This window comes from Salvelinus alpinus, chromosome 10 (assembly GCF_045679555.1).
Source record: "Salvelinus alpinus chromosome 10, SLU_Salpinus.1, whole genome shotgun sequence".
NCBI classification, from domain to species: Eukaryota; Metazoa; Chordata; class Actinopteri; order Salmoniformes; family Salmonidae; genus Salvelinus; species Salvelinus alpinus.
In genome coordinates this window covers 18,756,036-18,780,343 of record NC_092095.1, presented here as the reverse complement: position 1 = coordinate 18,780,343, position 24,308 = coordinate 18,756,036, and the positions used below count along the sequence as shown (strand labels likewise).

Sequence of the window (24,308 nt, the reverse complement as noted above, 5' to 3'; positions counted from 1 at the left end):
GGGCTTTACCAAACTTTGTGATTTGGGAGCGAGCCCCTATTGTTCAGATCCCTCCCCCTTCTTGGGAAGTGGGTGGACCCGAAAAGGCGTCGCAAAGGGGAGAATTGTTTGAGAGCTCAGTCATCCAAAAACGGCCATTCAATGTGAGAACTTGGGGAGCCTAAGAAAATGTCGGTGGCATCGCAGTAAATTACTAAAGCAGTAAAGAAAAAGGAAAAGTGTTTTTCCCCCCGGATTTTACTGAAGTAAAAAGCTGAGAAAGAGATCGATTGTTGTCCGAGGAGTAAATACCAACTATAGCACGTTTTGGTAAGTTTTTCTTTACTAATGATCCCTGTCTTGCGGTAGGTACTACGCGAAGTAATGACACATGCGTTACAAGTTAACAATATGCTTTTATTTATGTAATAACGGATTCACTCAGGTAATCATATTTTAGACACGGATGTGTGATAACATAAACCTTGTATGTTCATCGTTTTTCAATGTTGTAATCGGGATGCGGGTACCTCGCTAACTTTGTGTGTAACAATTGTTTTGTTTCCACGTCTTTATTTGATTCAACTACTTTTCAGGCCAAATCAATAGAAGCAAAGACTGCGCGCTTAATATTGGGAATATGGAACGAAATGGTCATAAAAAGTACTAATTTGAAAATGTGATTGTAGGATGGTTGTAGAAGATAGTTTTGCGACGCATTGAGTGATGGGGGTAGTAGCTTTTGACCATTTCTGCCTTCAGCTTTCGGAATTGCGTCTTTTTTTGCCAAATTAGTTTCTCAAACGTTAGATCTTTGTGTCTGAATGCATTTTGTATTATTCTCATGATAGAAATGTATATTATTTTTTGGTAAAAACATTGTCATTTTAAGACCAAAAGTGTGTAGATTTTTGCAGGCCTCAGTCCGTAGTCGTTCCTATAGAGGAGAGTAACAGAAAACAGACATGGCAAAGCGCTGCCAAATTCCCTCCCCAAATCGTTGGTTTCATGCCTACATCTTATTTATTAGCCTGCCTCAATGTCAACCGAAACAGATTGGATTTTATCTCATGACGCACACCTTTGACACCACTAATTGTGTTCTTTTAAAAAGAACCCACTCCCCTCATCACTAAACCAAACGTACACTGTGCAAGAATAACCCAATTACAATAAATTGACAGCTGGTCAACTCTTCTGAACCATCAATGCGGTGGAATGCCTGAATGTCTTTTAGCTGTGAGCTGTCAAGGGCGTCTCTCAATGAGTCTCATATCATCCCTTTGCTGAGGAATTATTTAAATGACAAAATATGTTTTTCAAATCCAATGGGCTAATGAGCTCTTGGCGAATCAGCGAATGGGTGAGATTGTCACTGCTCTATTTAGAATACATTTAGCCCAACTGCCTCGCATAGAAAATAGACCTCACCGACAAGACACCCTGTCAGCTGGAGAGATTGTTTCAGCTCAATCCATGATGTCAGATGGATTAAAAATGAGGGCTTGAAATTGCCAGGGATCTCATGATACCATATTATCACGATACTTTGGTGCCGATATGATACACTACATGACAAAAAGTATGTGGACACCTGCTCATCAAACATCTTATTCAAAAATCATGGGCATTAATATGGAGTTGGTCCCCCCCACCTTTGCTGCTATAACAGCCTGACGTTGCTTCCAGAGGCTGTTTGGAACACAGTAGTGAGTGTTGCAACCGAGGACAGACGATTTTTACATGGCCTACCACTTTGCGGCTGAACCATTGTTGCTCCTAGACGTTTCCACTTCCCAATAACAGCACTTACTGTTGACCAGGGCAGCTCTAGCGGGGCATAAATTTGATGAACTAACTTGTTGGAAATGTGGGACAGTGCCACCTTAAAAGTCACTAAGCTCTCCAGTAAGCCATTCTACTGCCAAAGTTCGTCTATGGAGATTGCATGGCTGTGTGGTCGATTTTATACACCTGTCAGCAACCGGTGTGGTTGAAATAGCCGAATCCAGTAATTTGAAGGGGTGTACACATACTTTTGTAAATACAGTACCAGTCAAAAGTTCTGACACAACTACTCATTCAAGGGTTTTTCTTTATTAGTACTATTTTCTACATTGTAGAATAATAGTGAAGTCATCAAAACTATGAAATAACACATATGAATCATGTAGTAACCAAAAAAGTGTTAAACAAATCAAAATATTTTTTATATTTTAGATTCTTCAAAATAGCCACGCTTTGCCTTGATGAACGCTTTGCACACTCTTGGCATTCTCTCAACCAGCTTCACCTGGAATGCTTTTCCAACAGTCTTGAAGGAGTTCCCACATACACTGAGCACTTGTTGGCTGATTTTCCTTCGCACTGCAGTCCAACTCATCCCAAACCATCTCAATTGGGTTGAGGTCAGGTGATTGTGGAGGCCAGGTCATTTGATGCAGCACTCCATCACTCTCCTTCTTGGTCAAATAGCCCTTACACAGCCTGAAGGTGTGTTGGGTCATTGTCCTGTTGAAAAACAAATGATAGTCCCACTATGCACAAACCAGATGGGATGGCGTATCGCTGCAGAATGCTGTGGTAGCCATGCTGGTTAACTGTGCCTTGAATTCTAAATAAATCACCAACAGTGTCACCAGCAAAGCACCCCCACACCATCACACCTCCTCCTCCATGCTTCACGGTGGTAACCACACATGCAGAGATCATCCGTTCACCTACTCTGCGTCTCGCAAAGACACAGCGGTTGGAACCAATTTCTGAGGCTGGTAACTCTAATGAATTTATTAACTCTGGGTCTTCCTTTCCTGTGATGGTCCTCATGAGAGCCAGTTTCATCATAGTGCTTGATGGTTTTTGCGATTGCACCTGAAGAAACTTTCAAAGTTCTTGAAATGTTCCGGATTGACTGACCTTCATGTCTTAAATTAATGATGGACTGTCGTTTCTCTTTGCTTATTTTAGCTGTTTTTGCCATAATATAGACATGGTCTTTTACCAAATGGTGCTATCTTCTGTATACCAACTCTATCTTGTCACAACACAACTGATTGGCACAAACTCATTAAGAAATTTCACAAATGAACTTTTAACAAGGCACACCTGTTAATTTAAATGCATTCCAGGTGACTACCTCATGAAGCTGGTTGAGAGAATGCCAAGCGTGTGCAAAGCTGTCATCAAGGCAAAGGGTGGCTACTTTGAAAAATCTAAAATATATTTAGATTTGTTTAACACTTTTTTGGTTACTACATGATTCCATATGTGTTAGTTCATAGTTTTGATGTCTTCACTATTATTCTACAATGTAGAAAATAGTAAAAATAAAGAAAAACCCTAGAATGAGTAGGTGTGTCCAAACCTTTGACTGGTACTGTATAATGTATGTATTGAGATTCTCATGATTCTATATGTATTTCTATTCGATACTGTGATTTTATAGTCTTTTTATTGTGATTTTATGTCCCAAACATATTGCTCACCATGTCTTCAGCAGAGGGAGAAGAGAGCGTCATGAGAAAACAAGTTTTAATCAGTCATGGAAATAAAAGTGATGAAAACTAATTGGCTCCCTATTTAAATAGAAGATGGAGAACAAGCTATGAAAGAAAAATACTTTGTTTTGGTGCAGGTACAGTCAGCTAGTGTAAAAATAATATTGTGATATTGTCAAAACTAAAAGATACAATATATTGTAAAAAATAATATCCCGATATGTAACTGTATCGATTTCCCCCCCATCGCTATTAAAACCCTTTCCTGCAGTCAAATAACCAAATCGTCCTCTAGTGGCCTTATGGGTGGAATATTATTCATATTTTTCATAATTTCATAATTAATAAACACAATTAAAAAAATAAACAGAAAATGCAGTGTTTCTGTGTCAAAGAGTTGTGTTATATTTCAGTCTTCTGTGGTGTATATAAAGAGTTGTGTTATATTTCAGTCTTCTGTGGTGTATATAAAGTGTAATATTGGGATGCAAACTCTAAATGTAATACATTTCAACTCGACACCTGTACCATGTCAGATGTATTATTTTGTTTAAGCCCATAACCATGTGTGTGAGGTGTTTGTTTCAAAGTAGATTTGTTTAAGACTACCAAGAAACACTCTGTGTGACCCTGATTTAGCCCACTGCATTAAAATGTGTGATCTTTTCATACCTTTACTTGAAGAGATCAAGAAGAATGATCTCTTCAATTAAACTGAATAAGTGAACTGGTTTACCAAGAGGCTATGTATGTTTGGCATTGATTCCTGTGCCTCTGTCTGAGGGACATCTAAGGAACATCTTGTTTGGTAACTCTGGTGTGGTAGAGTTTGTTGTTGACCTTCGGTGGTCGCCGGTCAGAGCTATTCTCTAATTCATTCCAGTCTGATTGGCTTTCTCTCCTTTCTCAGTCTTCTGATCTTATTTGGTGGCACAGTTTTGAGCAGCCTTAGCTGTGTGCCATGAACACACACATTTTACTGTTCCATTTTCATGCCAGCCCAACATTCGTTAACTATTAACAACAGGGTTAAAGACAAGGATTGGTCCATGGACCTATTCTGGAAAGATAACATCAGGCCTTGAAGTACTGTGAGTTGTTAAAAACACATGACAGGTCCTTATTTTTGTTGCCTTAATAGGTGTGTGTTTGGCATTGGTGTTTTGGTCCACTCTCAGTAGGTATGTCTTGTTCTGTCTATGAATAGCTTGGCTTGGCTAGGACTCATTGGATAGCTCTTGTTTTGACAATGACTCAATGGATAGATCTCATTCTGTCTGGATGTGTTTTCTTGGATAGTTCTGGTTCTGGGCAGGATAGCTCTTGTACTGGCTATGTTCTGGCTATGGGTCCGTGGTTAGTGCTTACTCTGGCTAGGTTCTGGTTGCTGTTGTTTTGCTTCTGATGCCATGAATATAGATTGAGACTATATGGATCGTTTTTGTCCTGGCTGTGACTCTGGGTTGATAGTCCTTTAGTTCTTGTTCTGGCGCTGTGGGACGTTTTGAGTTCTGTCTAAGTTCTGGCTACAACTGTGGAAAGGTTTATTGTTTTCTTAGAGGATTTAATGTTAATTGGCAAAAGGAGAAAAATAACTCCTGAGGGTGTGCTTTCATCTGTGCTACAGCGGGTACGATCATGTAGTCATAACAGCCTGCAGGCAACTATCTGCGTGTCACAATGGCGTGTATAAGTGGCAGAGGAAGTCAGGCGCAGGAGAGTCAAATAGAGTGTAGAATGGAGTACTTTAATTAAAGTCCTAGTAATCTGCTCCATAACACTCACGGAAAAAATATAAAACAAATCTGGGTACGAAGACCCGTCGCACACCTATACACAATTAACACAACACATGACAACGAACACTGTGACAACGCCTACCTAAATATGACTCTTAATTAGAGGAACGCCAAACACCTGCCTCTAATTAAGAGCCATACCAGGCAACCCAAAACCAACACAGAAACAGAAAACATAGAATGCCCACCCAACCTCACGTCCTGACCAACTAACACACAAAAACTAACATAAATAGGTCAGGAACGTGACAGTACCCCCCCCACAAGGTGCGAACTCCGGACGCACCAGCACAAAATCTAGGGGAGGGTCTGGGTGGGCATCTAACCACGGTGGTGGTTCAGGCTCGGGGCGCGGTTCCCACCCCACCATAATCCATCCTAGCCCCCTCCCTTCAAGAATGTCCACCCTCTTACTTCCCCCACAAAATCCTCCTAATAACATATCTAATAATGACAATACCGGGACAGAGAGATAAATCAAGAAAGAGGGATAGATAAGACTATAGAGGTAGATAAAGATAGAGAGGGAGATTAGGATAGAGGGGCAACTCCGGACTGAAAGGCAGCTCCGGACAGAGAGACAGCTCTGGACTGATGGGCAGTTCTGGGTATCCAGCCTTTTCAGGCTGAAGGGCAGCTCATGGCTGACTGACGAATCTCGATGCTCATGGCTGGCTGACGGCTCTCGACGCTCATGGCAGGCTGACGGCTCTCGACGCTCATGGCAGGCTGACGGCTCTCGACGCTCATGGCAGGCTGACGGCTCTCGACGCTCATGGCAGGCTGACGGCTCTCGACGCTCATGGCAGGCTGACGGCTCTCGACGCTCATGGCTCTCTGACGGCTCTGGCTGCTCATGGCTCTCTAACGGCTCTAGCTGCTCATGGCTCTCTGACGGCTCTGGCTGCTCATGGCTCTCTGACGGCTCTGGCTGCTCATGGCTCTCTGGCGGCTCTGGCTGCTCATGGCTCTCTGGCGGCTCTGGCAGATCCTGTCTGATTGGCGGCTCTGGCAGATCCTGTCTGGTTGGCGGCTCTGGCAGATCCTGTCTGGTTGGCGGCTCTGGCAGATCCTGTCTGGTTGGCGGCTCTGGCAGATCCTGTCTGGTTGGCGGCTCTGGCAGATCCTGTCTGGTTGGCGGCTCTGGCAGATCCTGTCTGGTTGGCGGCTCTGGCAGATCCTGTCTGGCTGACGGCTCTAGCGGCTCCTGTCTGGCTGATGGCTCTAGCGGCTCCTGTCTGGCTGACGGCTCTGTAGGCTCATGGCAGACGGGCGGCTTTGCAGGCTCATGGCAGACGGGCGGCTTTGCAGGCTCCTGGCAGACGGATGGCTCAGACGGCGCTGGGGAGACGGATGGCTCAGATGGCGCTGGGGAGACGGATGGCTCAGATGGCGCTGGGGAGACGGATGGCTCAGATGGCGCTGGGGAGACGGATGGCTCAGATGGCGCTGGGGAGACGGATGGCTCTGTCCGGATACGGCGCACTGTAGACCTGGTGCGTGGTGCCGGAACTGGAGGCACCGGGCTAAGGACACGCACCTTCATACTAGTGCGGGGAGCAGGGACAGGGCACACTGTATTCTCAAAGCCTACTCTACCCCTGATGCGTGGTACCGGCACTGGTGACGCCGGGCTGAGGACAAGCACATCAGGATTAGTAGGGGGAGAATATACAGTGTGTACAGGGCTCTGGAGACGCACTGGTAGCTTAGTGCGTGGGGCCGGAACTGGAGGCACCGGGCTAGATACACGCACTACAGGGAGAGTGCGTGGAGGAGGAACAGGGCTCAGGATACGCACTGGTAGCCTAGTGCGTAGTGTAGACACTGTAGGTACTAGGCTGGGGCGGGGAGGTGGTGCCGGAAATACCGGACCGTGGAGGCGTACTGGCACTCTTGAGCATTGAGCTTGCCCAACCTTACCTGGTTGAATACCCCCGGTTGCCCGACCAGTGCGGGGAGGTGGAATAACCCGCACCGGGCTATGTAGGCGAACCGGGGAAACCATGCGTAAGGCAGGTGCCATGTATGCCGGCCCGAGGAGACGCACTGGAGACCAGACGCGTTGAGCCGGCCTCATGACACCTGGCTCAATACCCAATCTAGCCCTCCCAGTGCGGGGAGGTGGAATAACCCGCACCGGGCTATGCACTCGTACAGGAGACACCGTGCGCTCTACTGCGTAACACGGCGCCTGCCCGTACTCCCGCTCTCCACGGTAAGCCTGGGAAGTGGGCGCAGGTCTCCTACCTGCCCTTGGCCCACTATCTCCTAGCCCCCCCCCAAGAAATTTTTGGGAATTACTTACGGGCTTTTTCGGCTTCCGTGCCAGACGCGTTCCCTCATAGCTCCGGTTCCTCTCCCAGGTAGCCTCTGCTCTCCTCAATGCCTCCACCTGTTCCCATGGGAGGCGATCCCTCCCAGCCAGGATCTCCTCCCAAGTGTAGCAACCCTTTCCATCCAAAACATCGTCCCATGTCCATTGCTCCTTTCTCTCCTGTCCCTTACTCCGTTTCGTTTTCCCTTGCCGCTTGGTCTTAGCGTGTTGGTGGGTGATTCTGTAACGGCTGACGCTCTCCTCATCCTCGGAAGAGGTGAGGAGAGAAGGATCTTCAGACCAAAACGCAGGCTCAGGGAAATAAGCCATCTTTATTATAAATTAAGATGGCACACGAAACGAAACAAAACACTTTCCAAACTACAAAATAAGAAAACGACGTTGACGCAACCTGAACATAAACTTACATAACTAAACATAAACTTACGTACAGGAAAACAGACGACATCGAAACGAAACAAACAAACGCTACAGTCCCATGTGGTACGAACAGACATACGGACACAGGAGACAATCACCCACAACGAACACAGAAACAGAAAACATAGAATGCCCACCCAACCTCACGTCCTGACCAACTAACACACAAAAACTAACATAAATAGGTCAGGAACGTGACACTGCGGGCCTAACTCTGTGTGTGTGTGTGTGCGTGCGCGTGCGTGTGTGTGTGTGTGTATGTGTGTGCATGATGGTTCTCCAATCAGGATAATCTCTTTACACTGGAATGTGCAGCTTGTCACTCTCGTCTTGAACAAGCCCCTCTCAGGATCACCTGCATGTTCCAGTGAAGTCAGATCTCAGTGTAGGGCATGCTGTGTGTTTCTCATAGCCTGCACTATGGACTGTGCTTGTGAAAGAGAGCGACTTTAGGCTGTGAGTCTATCCATATTAGGCGGTTATACTAGTGTTTTAGTGTAATGGTGATCATACACATAGCCAACTATAAAGGCTTGGTTGCTGGAAGCTCATTTGAACATTTTCCCACAGATCAAACCTATTGTTCTGTAGATTTGCATTTATGGCTGTGTAGTTTACTTGACATATTGTGCTTTAGTGTTGCAGGGGTTGTAGGGTCAGGTTTCTCATGTCCTGGGGGTTTTAGGTGTCCAGTCTCAGAGAGGGCCACCTGGAGCAACAGGTGGCCAGGGTCCAGTACCCTCCCCTGGGGCTCCGAGCCACCCTGCCTCCCAAGCCTGACCCTGCATACCTCAATAGCCTTCCACAGCCTCTTCCACACAGGATGAGGGGGAGAGAGGGAGGGATGGAGAAAGGAGGTAGAGGAGAGGGGAATGAAGGAGGGAGGGAATAGAGAACATAGCTGTGCAGGAGAGAAGCATGGAAGAGAAAGGAAAGGGAGGACAGAGATAAAAAATGCAAGCGGAGGAGTGAAAAGTCTGCATAGTTCGAGAGACATAGAAGTTGTAGATGTTTGCTCACACTCCTGTATCCCTGCCACCTACCTAACAATTGATCACATTACACAGATGTACCTGAAACTATGTGCTTTTGGCCTTTCAAGGGTGTTGAATAAATCTCCTTGAGACCTGTCTCGGTGATAATACAGTGCATTCGTTAAGTGTTCAGACCCCTTGACTTTTTCCACATTTTGTTACGTTACAGCCTTATTCTAAAATGGATGAAGTTGTTTTTTCCATCATCAATCCATCAGCAATCCTCCATAATGACAAAGCAAAAACGGGTTTTTAGAAGTTTTTGCAAATTTATAAAAAATTAAAAACGGAAATATCACATTTACATAAGTATTCAGACCCTTTACTCAGTACTTTGTTGAAGCACTTTTGGCAGCAATTACAGCCATGAGTCTTCTTGGCACACCTATATTTGGGGAGTTTCTCCCATTCTTCTCTGCAGATCCTCTCAAGCACTGCCAGGTTGGATGGGGAGCGTCGCTGCTCAGCTATTTTCAGGTCTCTCCAGAGATGTTAGATCAGGTTCAAGTCCAGGCTCTGGCTGGGCCACTCAAGGATATTCAGATACTTGTACCGAAGCCCCTCTTGTGTTGTCTTGGCTGAGTGCTTAGGGTCGTTGTCCTATTGGAAGGTGAACCTTCGCCCCAGTCTGAGGTCCTGAGCACACTAGAGCAGGTTTTCATTAAGGATCTCTCTGTTCTTTGCTCCGTTCATTTTTCCCTTGATCCTGACTAGTCTCCCAGTCCCTGTCACTTAAAAACATCCCCACAGCATGATGCTGCCACCACCATGCTTCACCACCAGGTTTCCTCCAGAAGTAACGCTTGTCATTTAGGCTAAAGCGTTCAATCTTGGTTTCATCAGACCAGATAATCTTGTTTCTCATGGTCTGAGAGTCCTTTTAGTTGCCTTTTGGCAAACTCCAAGCGGGCTGTCATGTACCTTTTACAGAGGAGTGGCTTCCGTCTGGCCACTCTACTATAAAGGCCTGATTGGTGGAGTGCTGCAGAGATGGGTGTCCTTCTGGAAGGTTCTCCACAGAGGAACTCTGGAGCTCTGTCAGAGTGACCATCAGGTTCTTGGTCACCTCCCTGACCAAGGCCCTTCTCCCCCTATTGCTCAATTTGGCCGGGCGGCCAGCTCTGGGAAGAGTCTTGGTGGTTCAAAACTTCTTCCATTTAGAATGATGGAGGCCACTGTGTTCTTGGGGACCTTCAATGCAGCAGAAATGTTTTGGTACCTTTCCCCAGATCTGTGCCTCGACACAATCATGTTTCGGTGTACTACGGACAATTCCTTCGGCCTCATGGCTTGGTTTTTGTTCTGACATGCACTGTCAACTGTAGGACCTTATATAGACAGATGTGTGCCTTTCCAAATCATGTCCAATCAATTGAATTTACCACAGGTGGACTCCAAGTTGTAGAAACATCTCAAGGATGATCAATGGAAACAGGATGCCCCTGAGCTCAATTTCGAGTCTCATAGCAAAGGGTCTAAATACTTACGATTTTACACCGATTTTCTAAATTTTTTATAATATTTTTTTTTACACCTTTATTTAACTAGGCAAGTCAGTTAAGAACACATTCTTATTTTCAATGACGGCCTAGGAACGGTAGGTTAACTGCCTTGTTCAGGGGTAGAACGACAGATCTTTACCTTGTCAGCTCAGGGATTCAATCTTGGAACCTTACGGTTAAACTAGTCCAACGCTCTAACCACCTGCCTCACGAGGAGCCCGCCTGTTACGCGAATGCAGTAAACATCAATGCCTTTCTTAAAATCAATACACAGAAGTATATATTTTTAAACCTGCATATTTAGCTAAAAGAAATCCAGGTTAGCAGGCAATATTAACCAGGTTAAATTGTGTCACTTCTCTTGCGTTCATTGCACGCAGAGTCAGGGTATGTGCAACAGTTTGGGCCGCCTGGCTCGTTGCGAACTAATTTTCCAGAATTTTACGTAGTTATGACATAACATTGAAGGTTGTGCAATGTAACAGCAATATTTAGACTTATGAATGCCACCCATTAGATAAAATACGGAACGGTTCCGTATTTCACTGAAAGAATAAACTCGGCTCGTATTTCTGTGTGTTATTATGTTATAATTAAGTCTATGATTTGATAGAGCAGTCTGACTGAGCGATGGTAGGCACCAGCAGGCTCGTAAGCATTCATTCAAACAGCACTTTCATGCGTTTTGCCAGCAGCTCTTCGCAATGCTTCAAGCATTGAGCTGTTTATGACTTCACGCCTATCAACTCCCGAGATTAGGCTGGTGTAACCGATGTGAAATGGCTAGCTAGCTAGCGGGGTGCGCGCTAATAGCGTTTCAAACGTCACTCGCTCTGAGACTTGGAGTAGTTGTTCCCCTTGCTCTGCATGGGTAACGCTGCTTCGAGGGTGGCTGTTGTCGAGGTTTTCCGGGTCGAGCCGGAAAGGAGAGGGATGGAAGCTATATTGTTACACTGGCTATACTAAAGTTCCTATAAGAACATCCAATAGTCAAAGGTATATGAAATACAAATCGTATAGAGAGAAATAGTCCTATAGTTCCTATAATAACTACAACCTAAAACTTCTTACCTGGGAATATTGAAGACTCATGTTAAAAGGAACCACCAGCTTTCATATGTTCTCATGTTCTGAGCAAGGAACTTAAACGTTAGCTTTCTTACATGGCACATATTGCACTTTTACTTTCTTCTCCAACACTTTGTTTTTGCATTATCTAAACCAAATTGAACATGTTTCATTATTTATTTGAGGCTAAATTGATTTGATTGATGTATTATATTAAGTTAAAATAAGTGTTCATTCAGTATTGTAATTGTCATTATTACAAAAAATAAATAATAATTGGCCGATTAATCGGTATCGGCTTTTTTTGGTCCTACAATAATCGGTATCGGTATCGGCGTTGAAAAATCATAATCGGTCGACCTCTAATCCTAACGGGAGCTTGTATCCTAACGGGAGCTTGTGTGCACACTCAGCTCACGTGTGTGTAGGGAGCGGTCGAAACGCAGTTGAGTGAATGAGACACAGAGGGGAAAGGGAATTTAGGGAGAAGAGCTGTGTGATGCTTGGCTTGTTTTCTTTTGTTGTTGTGCCCGGTAAATGCACATGTAGAAATGGAACACTAAAGTAAAAGCAAATTAACTTTCCTCAAGACACTTTAAAATGACAAAATTTCACTTCCCGTTTTGCCAGCCACAAAGCACAATCCACCAAATAGTTTTACAGTATTAGATTAAAAAAAATTAAAGATCACGTTTTGAGTATTTGAGTACTCTATTAAATACAGGCCTATAAAAACCTGATGGAATACACAAGCTGCATTCCAAATGAGGACAGTTTTATCACAAACTCTAAATGGACTGGTTGATTGGAGTGGAACATTCCCGTCCCTACATACTGTTGTTTTGTACTGCTGACTGCGCAGTATCCATCATCAGCTTGCCACCCTGAATCAGAAGACTAGTTTTACGTAGGTAGAAGTCACACTTATGTTTGAATAAAGGCACGTGTGACCTCTAGCGTCAGTGACCTCTAGGTGTGTTGACACACACTCTGCTGTTTGTGTGTGTGAGACTGACATAGTGTTGTTAAATCATTGATAAACTCCAGACACTGGTAAGTAAGCAGAGTGTGTGTAGACAAACAGTCCTGTGTGTGCTAAGTAGATATTTGTACAAAGATTAGCTAGCGTTAAACGAGCCAAGAGCCACGCAGGCATCCTCTCAAAGACCATTCACACAGGAGCACCAGATAGCACAGCAACGCTCTGACTGAAACCTCTCTCACCCTCTCTCGGTTTCTGTCTCTTTCTATCTTTGTCTCTGTCTCTAAAGGCGTCCGCATGCTGCAGTTCGGCTGGCTCCTAGCCGATCCAAACGAGTGTGCTCGCATACTCCCTTAAAAGACCTTCGCTTGAAAAACGAGAAGAATTGGCCTTTACTCTCTCTCTCTTACACACACACACACGCACACACACACACACACACACACACACACACACACACACACACACACACACACACACACACACACACACACACACACACACACACACACACACACACACACACACACACACACAGTTTGTGTGAACAGAACCCCACAGAGCCATCAACATATTTTGGTTGGAGCCATCCTTCAATGTCATCTTGTGCCAATGTGTTATGACTGTGTAATGACTGTGTAATGACTGTGTAATGACTAAGTAATGACTGTTATGACTGTGTAATGACTGTGTAATGACTGTGTAATGACTGTGTAATGACTGAGTAATGACTGTGTTATTACTGTGTTATTACTGTGTTATAACTGATTTGTCTGTGTTATGACAGAGTAATGATTGAGTAATGATCCATCACTCTGTGACAGGCACTGGAATGTCTTCTCCCTAGGGAGGGATCAACCAATGTCTTAAGCCCTCTGCATGCTCTGGTTCGGCTGGCGCCTAGCCAAACTCTGCTAGGTGAACCAAATGTATGCTCTCATACTCTCTTAAAATGTCTCATTCATTTTCACGTTTTTGCAGAGGAGATCTTAGTCACTCAATTTTACATCTAAGATGTTTAGTGCAGTATTTCTCAAGTAAAAAAATGAGCATGAATACAATTAGTCTCTTGTTGAATGACAAAAACACTTAATTGAAGAATCTCTACTGTTAACCAATCACTGACGTAGGGGCATAGTCTTGAGCTAGCGAACTTCGGTTTGCCTCGAAGATATGTTTTTTTGTCCACGAACAGCCGAATAAACCCTTACCGAAGACCATAACGAACCAAAACATCACAAAATGTCATCTGTTCCAAACTGTTCCAAACTGTTTCGGATGGAAAGCATGCGGACGGACGCCTTTACTCTTCAGTTACACTGAAAGTAGTTTTTCGTTGGTTATTATTGTCATTTCTGATTGTTTCTGTGTCTAGGAGTTGCTTTTCCCTCTCCAGTAGTATTCTGGGACGCGTTCTTATTGACTTTGTTCTCTGATTCAAAAGACACTTTGTCACTCAACAACAATATTTCAGTTTGGATCAGGAAGGTGATTTGATATTTCAGTTCGGATCAGGAAGGTGATTTGATATTTCAGTTTGGATCAGGAAGGTGATTTGATATTTCAGTTTGGATCAGGAAGGTGATTTGATATTTCAGTTTGGATCAGGAAGGTGATTTGATATTTCAGTTCAGATCAGGAAGGTGATTTGATATTTCAGTTTGGATCAGGAAGGTGATTTGATATTTCAGTTTGGATCAGGAAGGTGATTTGATATTTCAGTTTGGATCAGAAAGGTGATTTGGGTCCTACCATCATAGGCTGGTGGTTAAACACGTCTGTTTATTTTTACTACACGTCTCCATCATTCCCAGAGATGTGGAAACCTATCTTAGCTGGATGGATGGATCTGGTGGCTTTCCCTGGTCTGGGATAATACCACTAGTCTATATTTGTTGCTTCACTCATAAATCAAAAGAACTGGTCTGAGAACAGCAACACAGTCAGTTTTAGATTTTAGAGATGCTATCATGTTCTGTTGTCAGTTACTGTAGCAATACAGATTACCACAGATTCTGCCTGTGTTTGTTTCTGTTGCTATTGGCACAGGTCTGTCTGTCTCTCTGTCTGTCTGCATTACTGCGCTTTGGCCTGCTTCTCTTTTAGTCCGGAACAACATAATTTTAGTTTGAGTGACAGGACACATGGAAGTCCTCTGGCCTTGCTATGACATGTCTGAGAGTCTCTCTCTCTCTCTCTCTCTCTCTCACACACACACACACACACACACACACACACACACACACACACACACACACACACACACACACACACACACACACACACACACACACACACACACACACACACACACACACACACACACACACACACACACACACACACACCGGTAATCCAGTTTCTGACACTCAAAGCTCCCTTTGAAATGAGTCCCCTCCAGCTGTTCCTGTGGCATTTAGGGCCCAAGCAACTCACTCAGTCACACACACACAGTCACACACACACACACACACACACACACACACACACACACACACACACACACACACACACACACACACACACACACACACACACACACACACACACACACACACACACACACACACACACGCACACACACAGACACATAGACACAGAGACAGAGACAGAGACACAAACACAGACACAGACACAGAGACAGAGACAAACACAGAGACAGACACAGAGACAGACACAGAGACAGACACAGAGACAAACACAGAGACAGAGACAGAGACACACACAGAGACACACAGAGCCAGAGACAAACACAGAGACAGACAGGGTTTGTTACACTAACCTGATCTTTATTACCCATGTAATAAGCAGTCTAGTACAGTCTTATTGACATATAACCCCTATCTCTCAGCCATCTATTATTGACATATAACCCCTATCTCTCAGCCATCTATTATTGACATATAACCCCTATCTCTCAGCCATCTATTATTGACATATAACCCCTATCTCTCAGCCATCTATTATTGACATATAACCCCTATCTCTCAGCCATCTATTATTGACATATAACCCCTATCTCTCAGCCATCTATTATTGACATATAACCCCTATCTCTCAGCCATCTATTATTGACATATAACCCCTATCTCTCAGCCATCTATTATTGACATATAACCCCTATCTCTCAGCCATCTCTCTCCTTTCACTATGCCATGTACCTATATTTTCTCTATACCTCTTTCTTTTATACCTGATTTTACATGTCCTCCCCGTTTTCCCAGGCTATTTCTTATATCTGCATTCTTTCTCATTTCTTTATTCATCTCTTTCCTTCCTCTCTTTCCCTCCTTTCCTCCCCCAGAGAGAGCAGTATGGAGGACAGGAGTCAGGCTGGGCTGAGCAGGGCTTTTGAATAATATGGAGAAATGTCTCTTGATTTATAATTGGTTCCATTCACTCTGATGTATGAGCTGCCAAATAAGCTAGGGGCCCCTTCCACTCCACTCCTCCCTTTATTTTTTCCCTCCCCTGCAGCCCTGGAAGAACTCACCAGGAATATGCATGTATGTAAGTGCAAAGGTACATCTTATTGTGTGTGTTTATCTGTCTTTGTGTGTCTGTAGCTATAATCCATGTACGTTCTGGAGGATTGGACTGGTCTTGTTTATTACAACCTATATTTTTATTTTTGTATGCCTCTGTGAGTATACTTTTACTATGTGATGACGCCAGTGTGTGTGTGTGTGTGTGTGTGTGTGTGTGTGTGTGTGTGTGTGTGTGTGTGTGTGTGTGTGTGTGTGTGTGTGTGTGTGTGTGTGTGTGTGTGTGTGTGTGTGTGTGTGTGTGTGTGTGTGTGTGTGTGTGTGTGTGTGTGTGTGTGTGTGTGTGATACTGGGCATTAGTTTAGTGTGTGTGTGTGTGTGTGTGTGTGTGTGTGTGTGTGTGTGTGTGTGTGTGTGTGTGTGTGTGTGTGTGTGTGTGTGTGTGTGTGTGTGTGTGTGTGTGTGTGTGTGTGTGTGTGTGATACTGGGCATTAGTTTGGTGTCTTCTTCCTGTGGTGTATGGGACTGATTACTTGATTACTCAGGGAGTTTGCTCTGGGGCTCTTGGCTCTTAGTGAAAGCTTCTCAGAAACGCCCTGTCTTCCCTGAAGAGAGGCAACACACACACACACACACACACACACACACACACACACACACACACACACACACACACACACACACACACACACACACACACACACACACACACACACACTCATTTCGTATTTAAAGGCTCTTTATGCTTATGAAGTTAACTACAGTATTCCATTTAGCCGTTGCATGTGTTATGACGAAAGCAGTAACTTCTAGTCTATAGCTCATTATTATCATAGACACACACAACTGTAAACACACAAGCTGCAACACACACATGCCCAGGGTGGTGTCGGGTAGTGTGTAGGGCTCAGTCAGGTGGTTCTAGTTCCCGTGGCCCGGGAGGACACAGAGGCAGACATCCATCCAGCGTCCGTCGTGACATTATGTGTTTGTTAACCATGGCATTATGAACCCTGCCGGAGCGCCAGAATTAGCGTTCAATGGTTCATTTTGCCTCGTTATATAAATGATGCATATGCAGCGGTGCCTAATTGATTAGAGGCTTGATCTCCCTCGTTAATCCCTGAGACGGCCTGGTGCTCGTTAGCGTCGATGGAATGATGGGGTGGAGGGGGGAGAGAATAGCTCATTAATACTTTGTGAAGAGTGGGGGGGGATCCCAACCTTGTTAGACGATGCTTTTGATGTGACATTTCTGTAGCATGGGAGCTGTTGATGTCTGGAGATGTAGAGAAATGTTGAGAGGGGGATTGTGGGTACTCAGCTCAGAGAGAGGGGTATGAGCGGGTTCCACCTGCTGGAGCGGGCTCAACTGCCAACCTCACCAACTCAGACCTCACCAGCGCCACCATCAGGAGGGCACGGCGGCCTGATAGAAATGCCTTGTAAAGACCAGCTAACATGATTCCCTAATCTACATGACATAGACTTGTGTGTGTCCTACATAAAACAGTTCCATCTGAACGTTCTGTAATGTTAGTTTTACCACATTAAACGCGACCCAGAACTCTCCAGAATGTTGCGGCAGCATCCATAGACATTAAAACCAGAGAGGGTGATAGCTCTGACGTCATCCACGTACAGTATTCCTATGGAAGACTCCAAATGGCGCATGAAGCCGGAAGTATTTGAATATGAAGCACGTTTTCATCCTGGCTGAGGTAGTCAACCTATGAGCACACCACACCCCCATAAGGGCAAGAAGTGTGCATGAGGGTGCGAGCCTCCTCGTAGCCTGCCGGCCTGTGATTGGTCTGTGTCAGCACGTGGTCCTGTGTGACGACAAATGTAGTAGTCAGAATTGATCACTGTTTAATTAAATATCTTGGTTTGTAGCGAACAGAATTCACATTGGAGATTGAACTTGATCATAATAAACACATTTTAGAGCCCAAAATGGGCATCTACACAATTCTTTTGGCTCATTCTGGCGATCGGAATTTACATAGGCTTTCTAGGGCAGAACAGGACTTTTGACTTTTGGCAAAGCTCATGACTTCACGCTCCAGACCGGACACTGGGCAACATTATGAGAACCCTGAGAGAAGCCTCCAGAATATTCTGTTAATGTCAGAGGTCAGAGAGAACCCAGGTACTGGACTAGCCAATGAGAGGGCCAGGACTGTGTGTTGAAACTGTATGTGCTAGGTATAGACCTAGCCATAGCATAGGGACCTGGGATGAACTGGTTCCTGTACAGCTAACAGGTTGTTTAGGTAACAGTGTAGGCTATTAAAGCTATAGTCTGGGATTCAGAAAACAACAAAACGGCAGTACTGCCACTTGTTTTGGTAAACAGCTGAGGGAACGGGTTGGGGAAATGTAATTCAGTCCCTCCAGGATACCGCAGGGATTTTTTAAAATTATTTGCCGGCAAAAATTGCTGCGGCAATTCTGACATTTAGCATAGCATTATACAACGATTTTGTCCAATTAGTTCAGAAAATGCTCTGATGAGGGAAAAAGTTTGTTGACTTGTGGCTTGATTGAACCATATTATGCTGTTAGTGTCTGGTGATTGGTTGAAATTGCGAGCCCTCTTTTTGTACTATGCTGATGGGTCAGTTTTATGCAATAATATTGCGATGATTTGAATGTTTCATGCGGAAATTGTGTGGTGATTGGTCAAAATTGCAAGCCCGCACATATTATGCAGGGAATTGTTGATTTTGCCACCAACAAATGTGATGGCAGAATTGTGGAATCCTGGAGGGACTGGCAATTCATCTTAAATTGGCACATGCAACGCCAAGTTTGATTCCCACGGGGGAACAGTACAAATGAAAATGGATGCACTCTGTAAGTCGCTCTGGATAAGAGCGTCTGCTAAGTGACTAAAATGTCAAATGAGAGCCGAGCTGTAGCGGTTGTTGTATTTTATCTCCTTCACTCAGCCCCAGCCTGACCAGCCTGACCAAAGGGCCAGCATCCAGATTGACTGAGTGCAGGGAAAATATGTTGGACACATTCAAACGATGCTCTCACACACCCTCTCATTGACAAGACCCTCTGTCCTCCTGCTCGTCTGCCAGTTGGCATCCCCTCCGTTAATTTGAACCCTGTTCTGCTTTCTCAGTCAAGCCCTCTCCATCCCCTTCATCCCCCAAACCTCACCCATCTAAGCCCCCCCCCCCCCACTCACCTCTCCACACTACTCTCAACCCTCTTGGTCATTGAGCCCCCCCTCCACATTACTCTCAATCCTCTTGGTCATTGAGCCCCCACCCCCCCACTCACCCCCCCACATTACTCTCAAACTGCCCCCACACTCCCCACACACACACTCTCTTCCTCTCCTCTCTTCCATTGAGCAGGCCCCATCATCAGCTCTTCCCGGGGCCCTTCAGAGTAGCGTCTCCCCTTTCTCTCTGGGGGTCCGTGGGGTCTTTGTCCCCTTTCTCTCAAGGGTCCGTGGGGTCTTTGTCCGCGCGCCGGCTCACTGCTTTACAATGACTCTCCACTCTATTAAGGTACGTTCTGCCTGTTAGCGTCGCTAGGGGCAACCGGCCTCCCGCATGGCAGCTATGCAGTGCGGCATTGTGGGCCGGCGGGCCCGAGCGGAGCAGTTGAACCCAGCAATCCTCACACTTGACACCGCATGTGTTTATCTAAAGGGGGGCATTGTGATGTTTGGATGGGGGGGTAGTAAAGGATGTAAAATGGTGGATAGAAAGAGAGAGAGGGTGTGAGGAAGAGAGGAGGAGTAGGGGGGTGATACATATTCAACAGCTTAGCTACCCAACACCCCTAACCCCCCCCTCATCCTGTGTCCTCTCTCTCCATGCTAGAAAGCAGATGGAATTTGAGTGCTCAGGGAGGAGGCTCCAGCCTGGTTTTATCCAATTAGCAGCCTTGTCAAAATTAATTTATCCTGGGAGGCAGGGGAACAATAGTGCCCTGATTTGGCCCGGGGAACCCAAGAAGCCTGCCTGCACCAGCGCCACAAAGAGGCTTTATCCACTGACTCCTAATACCTCTCACCATCTCATACACCCCTCACCATCTCATACACCTCTCACCATCTCATACACCTCTCACCATCTCATTCACCCCTCACCATCTAATACATCTCTCACCATCTCATATACCCCTCACCATCTCATACACCCCTCCCCATCTCATACACCCCTCACCATCTAATACATCTCTCACCATCTCATATACCCCTCACCATCTCATACACCCCTCCCCATCTCATACACCCCTCACCATCTCATATTACCTCTCACCATCTCATACACCTCTCACCATCTCATACACCTCTCACCATCTCATACACCTCCCACCATCTCATACACCCCTCACCATCTCATACACCTCTCACCATCTCATACACCTCTCACCATCTCATACATCTCTCACCATCTCATACACCTCTCACCATCTCATACACCCCTCACCATCGCATACACCTCTCGCCATCTCATACACCCCTCCCCATCTCAAACACCCCTCACCATCTCATACATCTCTCACCATCTCATACACCCCTCACCATCTCATACACCTCTCACCATCTCATACACCTCTCACCGTCTCATACACCTCTCACCATCTCATACACCTCTCACCATCTCATACGTCTCTCACCATCTCATACATCTCTCACCATCTCATACACCTCTCACCATCTCATACATCTCTCACCATCTCATACGTCTCTCACCATCTCATACACCTCTCACCATCTCATACACCTCTCACCATCTCATACACCTCTCACCATCTCATACATCTCATACATCTCTCACCATCTCATACACCTCTCACCATCTCATACACCTCTCACCATCTCATTTACCTCTCACCATCTCATACATCTCTCACCATCTCATACACCTCTCACCATCTCATACACCTCTCACCATCTCATACATCTCTCACCATCTCATACACCTCTCACCATCTCATACACCTCTCACCATCTCATACACCTCTCACCATCTCATACACCTCTCACCATCTCATACACCTCTCACCATCTCACCATCTCATACACCTCTCACCATCTCATACATCTCTCACCATCTCATACACCTCTCACCATCTCATACACCTCTCACCATCTCATACACCTCTCACCATCTCATACACCTCTCACCATCTCACCATCTCATACACCTCTCACCATCTCACCATCTCATACACCTCTCACCATCTCATACACCTCTCACCATCTCACCATCTCATACACCTCTCACCATCTCATACACCTCTCACCATCTCACCATCTCATACACCTCTCACCATCTCATACACCTCTCACCATCTCACCATCTCATACACCTCTCACCATCTCATACACCTCTCACCATCTCACCATCTCATACACCTCTCACCATCTCATACACCTCTCACCATCTCATACACCTCTCACCATCTCACCATCTCATACACCTCTCACCATCTCATACACCTCTACACCTCTCACCATCTCACCATCTCATACACCTCTCACCATCTCATACACCTCTCACCATCTCATACACCTCTCACCATCTCACCATCTCATACTAGTACACAGCATACCGTTACATACACCAGACCTGCCAACCCTGTCCAACTTTTTAGAGTATCAGACGCGCGCGGCAAATTAAACTCGCTCCGTGTAGCACGCACCGAATTGGGGTTTTCTTTAGGGTTAGGGTTAACCCTATTGTATTTATTTGCAGAGCATACATAATTTCAGATTTTCGAAATTGCTAAAATCTAAAATGTAGTGCAAATGCATTTTAGAAGCATTGCCTCTATAGTTAATACCGGACACCCATTCATTCTTCATCGTGCAGTCTTCTAAACTCGACTCCATTTAATTCCAAGATGTTTATATTTATTTTTGATTATAATTTTGTAATGCTTTTTGTGACGTGGATCATAATTACTGTTACAATCTATCAGGTTGCGTGATCCTTGTAATGGATACGTGGAAAATACAACTAATGGAACGCAGAATTAAATGTTTTTCACACTCGCACAAATGCGAACAGTTATTTTTCGCATTTAATTTATTTCACTAGCAAATGCGAGTGAACTGCTGGTACTTTAGAGCCCACTGAATGTCCATCTTATGTTCTCTAACGTTAGCTTGAACCAATGTGTTTACCTTTCCACAACACACAGAGTCGAAAAGGGATTTGTCCATGTGTTAACTTACAGCTGACAGTCGGAAAACTCTGCATCACAACAAACAGGAGGAGGGGCAGACATGAGGTAGCTACGTCTAATAATGATGTATTCATCTCTATGTCCGTTGACACAAACTCCATTCATGTCTGTGTGTTGCAGCTCGAGAATCGGGTTGTTAGATTTACTCAGTGGATTTATTTTTATTAAAATGTAAAATAAATAAATAAAATCAGGCCCTATTCATTTCTGCGTACTTTTAACTCGGACCTCGTACCTTCATACATGGACAAAGAATTGCGTAGTTGGTACGCAAAATGAGTGCATGTTGGCAGGTCTGCATACACGTATATGCCCATAGTACTAATGCAACATCCATGACTCATAAGTACTGCTCGCCATCTACATCTCTCACATAAGAGCAAACAACATACTCATACACCTATACTCACTCATACACTCCACACACATATTACATGCCCGACCCAACCCATACCCACAAGTCAGTTTATTAGGTACACCACCCCGTTCACAAAAAATGGTTTGCTCCTACAGACAGTAAGTCACGTGGCCATGGCTCGCAATATAAAGCAGGCAGACAGGCGCCAAGGCATTCAGTTACTGTTTGATTGAACATTAGAATGGGCAAAATGAGTGACCAAATCAACTTTGAGCGTGGTATGATCGTCGGTGCCAGGTGCCCCGGTTCCAGTATCTCAGAAACTGCCGGCCTCCTGGGGTTTACCGAGAATGGAGCGACAAACCAAAAACATCCAGTCAGCGGCAGTCCTGTGGGAGAAAACAGCTTGTTTATGATAGAGGTCGAAGGAGACAGGCGGGCCACAAACAGGCAAATAACAGCGCAGTACAACATTGGTGTGCAGAACGGCATCTCGGAACACACAACTCGACGGTCCTACTGCAGCAGACGACCACACCGGGTTCCACTCCTATCAGCTAAAAACAAGAAGAAGCAGCTCCAGTGGGCACAAGATCACCAACACTGGACAATTGAGGAGTGGAAAAACATCGCCTGGTCCGACGAATCCTGGTTCCTGTTGCGTCATGCTGATGGCAGAGTCAGGTGTGGCATAAGCAGCATGAATCCTGCCTGGTGTAAACGGTACAGGCTGGTGGTGGGGGAATGTTTTCCTGGCACACGTTAGGTCCCTTGATACCAATTGAGCAACGTGTTCATGCCCCGAAGAATTCAGGCTGTTCTGGAAGCAAAGGGGTGTCTGACCCGGTACTAGATGGATGTACGTAATAAACTGTCATACACAAACGACCCCAACACACCTCTGGAGCACAGACATCTGGAGCTTATAAGATACACACAGGAGTTTACAAACATACTGACATAGGGACAGATTTACCAAGCTTTGAACTGGGAGCAAAAAATGATAGTTACATATCAGGATATTTTTATTGACGGTGTATCGTTTTGACAATATCGAAGTCTTATTTTTACACTGGTTGACTGTACCTGCACCAATACAAAGTATTTTGCTTTCATAGCTTGTTCTCAATCTTCTATTTAAATTGGGTGCCAATTAGTTTTCATCACTTTTATTTCCATGACTGATTAAAACTTGTTTTCTATTGACTTTATCTTCTCCCTCTGCTGAAGACATGGTGAGCAATATGTTTGGAACATCAAATCACAATAAAATCACAGTTTGCAATACATATAGAATCGTGAGAATCGAAATACATATCATATCGGCACGTAAGTATTGTGAGGTTCCTGGCAATTCCTAGCCCTAATTTCTTCCTGAGGTTAACTCCAGGCTATTTGCAACACACTCTTATTCTTCTGTCCTAAATCAGAGGACCTGTCTGTGTGTGTCTCTGGTCTTCATCAGCCTCCCTCTGCTCTGGGATGCGGAGGAGGAGAGAGAGAGGACAGGAAAGAAAAGAAGAAGGCTTCATTAGTCTCTCTCTCTCTCTCTCGCTGTGCCCTCTCCCTCTCTCTCTCCCACTCTATGGTCTCTCTCTGCTCTCTTTCTATCTCTGCTGGA

General features: G+C 45.0%; 1 protein-coding gene across 1 annotated transcript in view; it reads left to right on the top strand.

Annotated features, from left to right (window-relative positions):
* The first annotated feature begins 113 nt into the window (after positions 1–113).
* The window catches only part of LOC139531640 (brother of CDO-like), a 49,656-nt gene continuing 25,461 nt past the window's right edge, over positions 114–24,308 (top strand). Inside the window, exon 1 of the mRNA XM_071328281.1 lies at positions 114–309. The gene's annotated coding sequence lies outside the window, so the exon portion shown is untranslated. The remainder of the gene's footprint in view (positions 310–24,308) is intronic.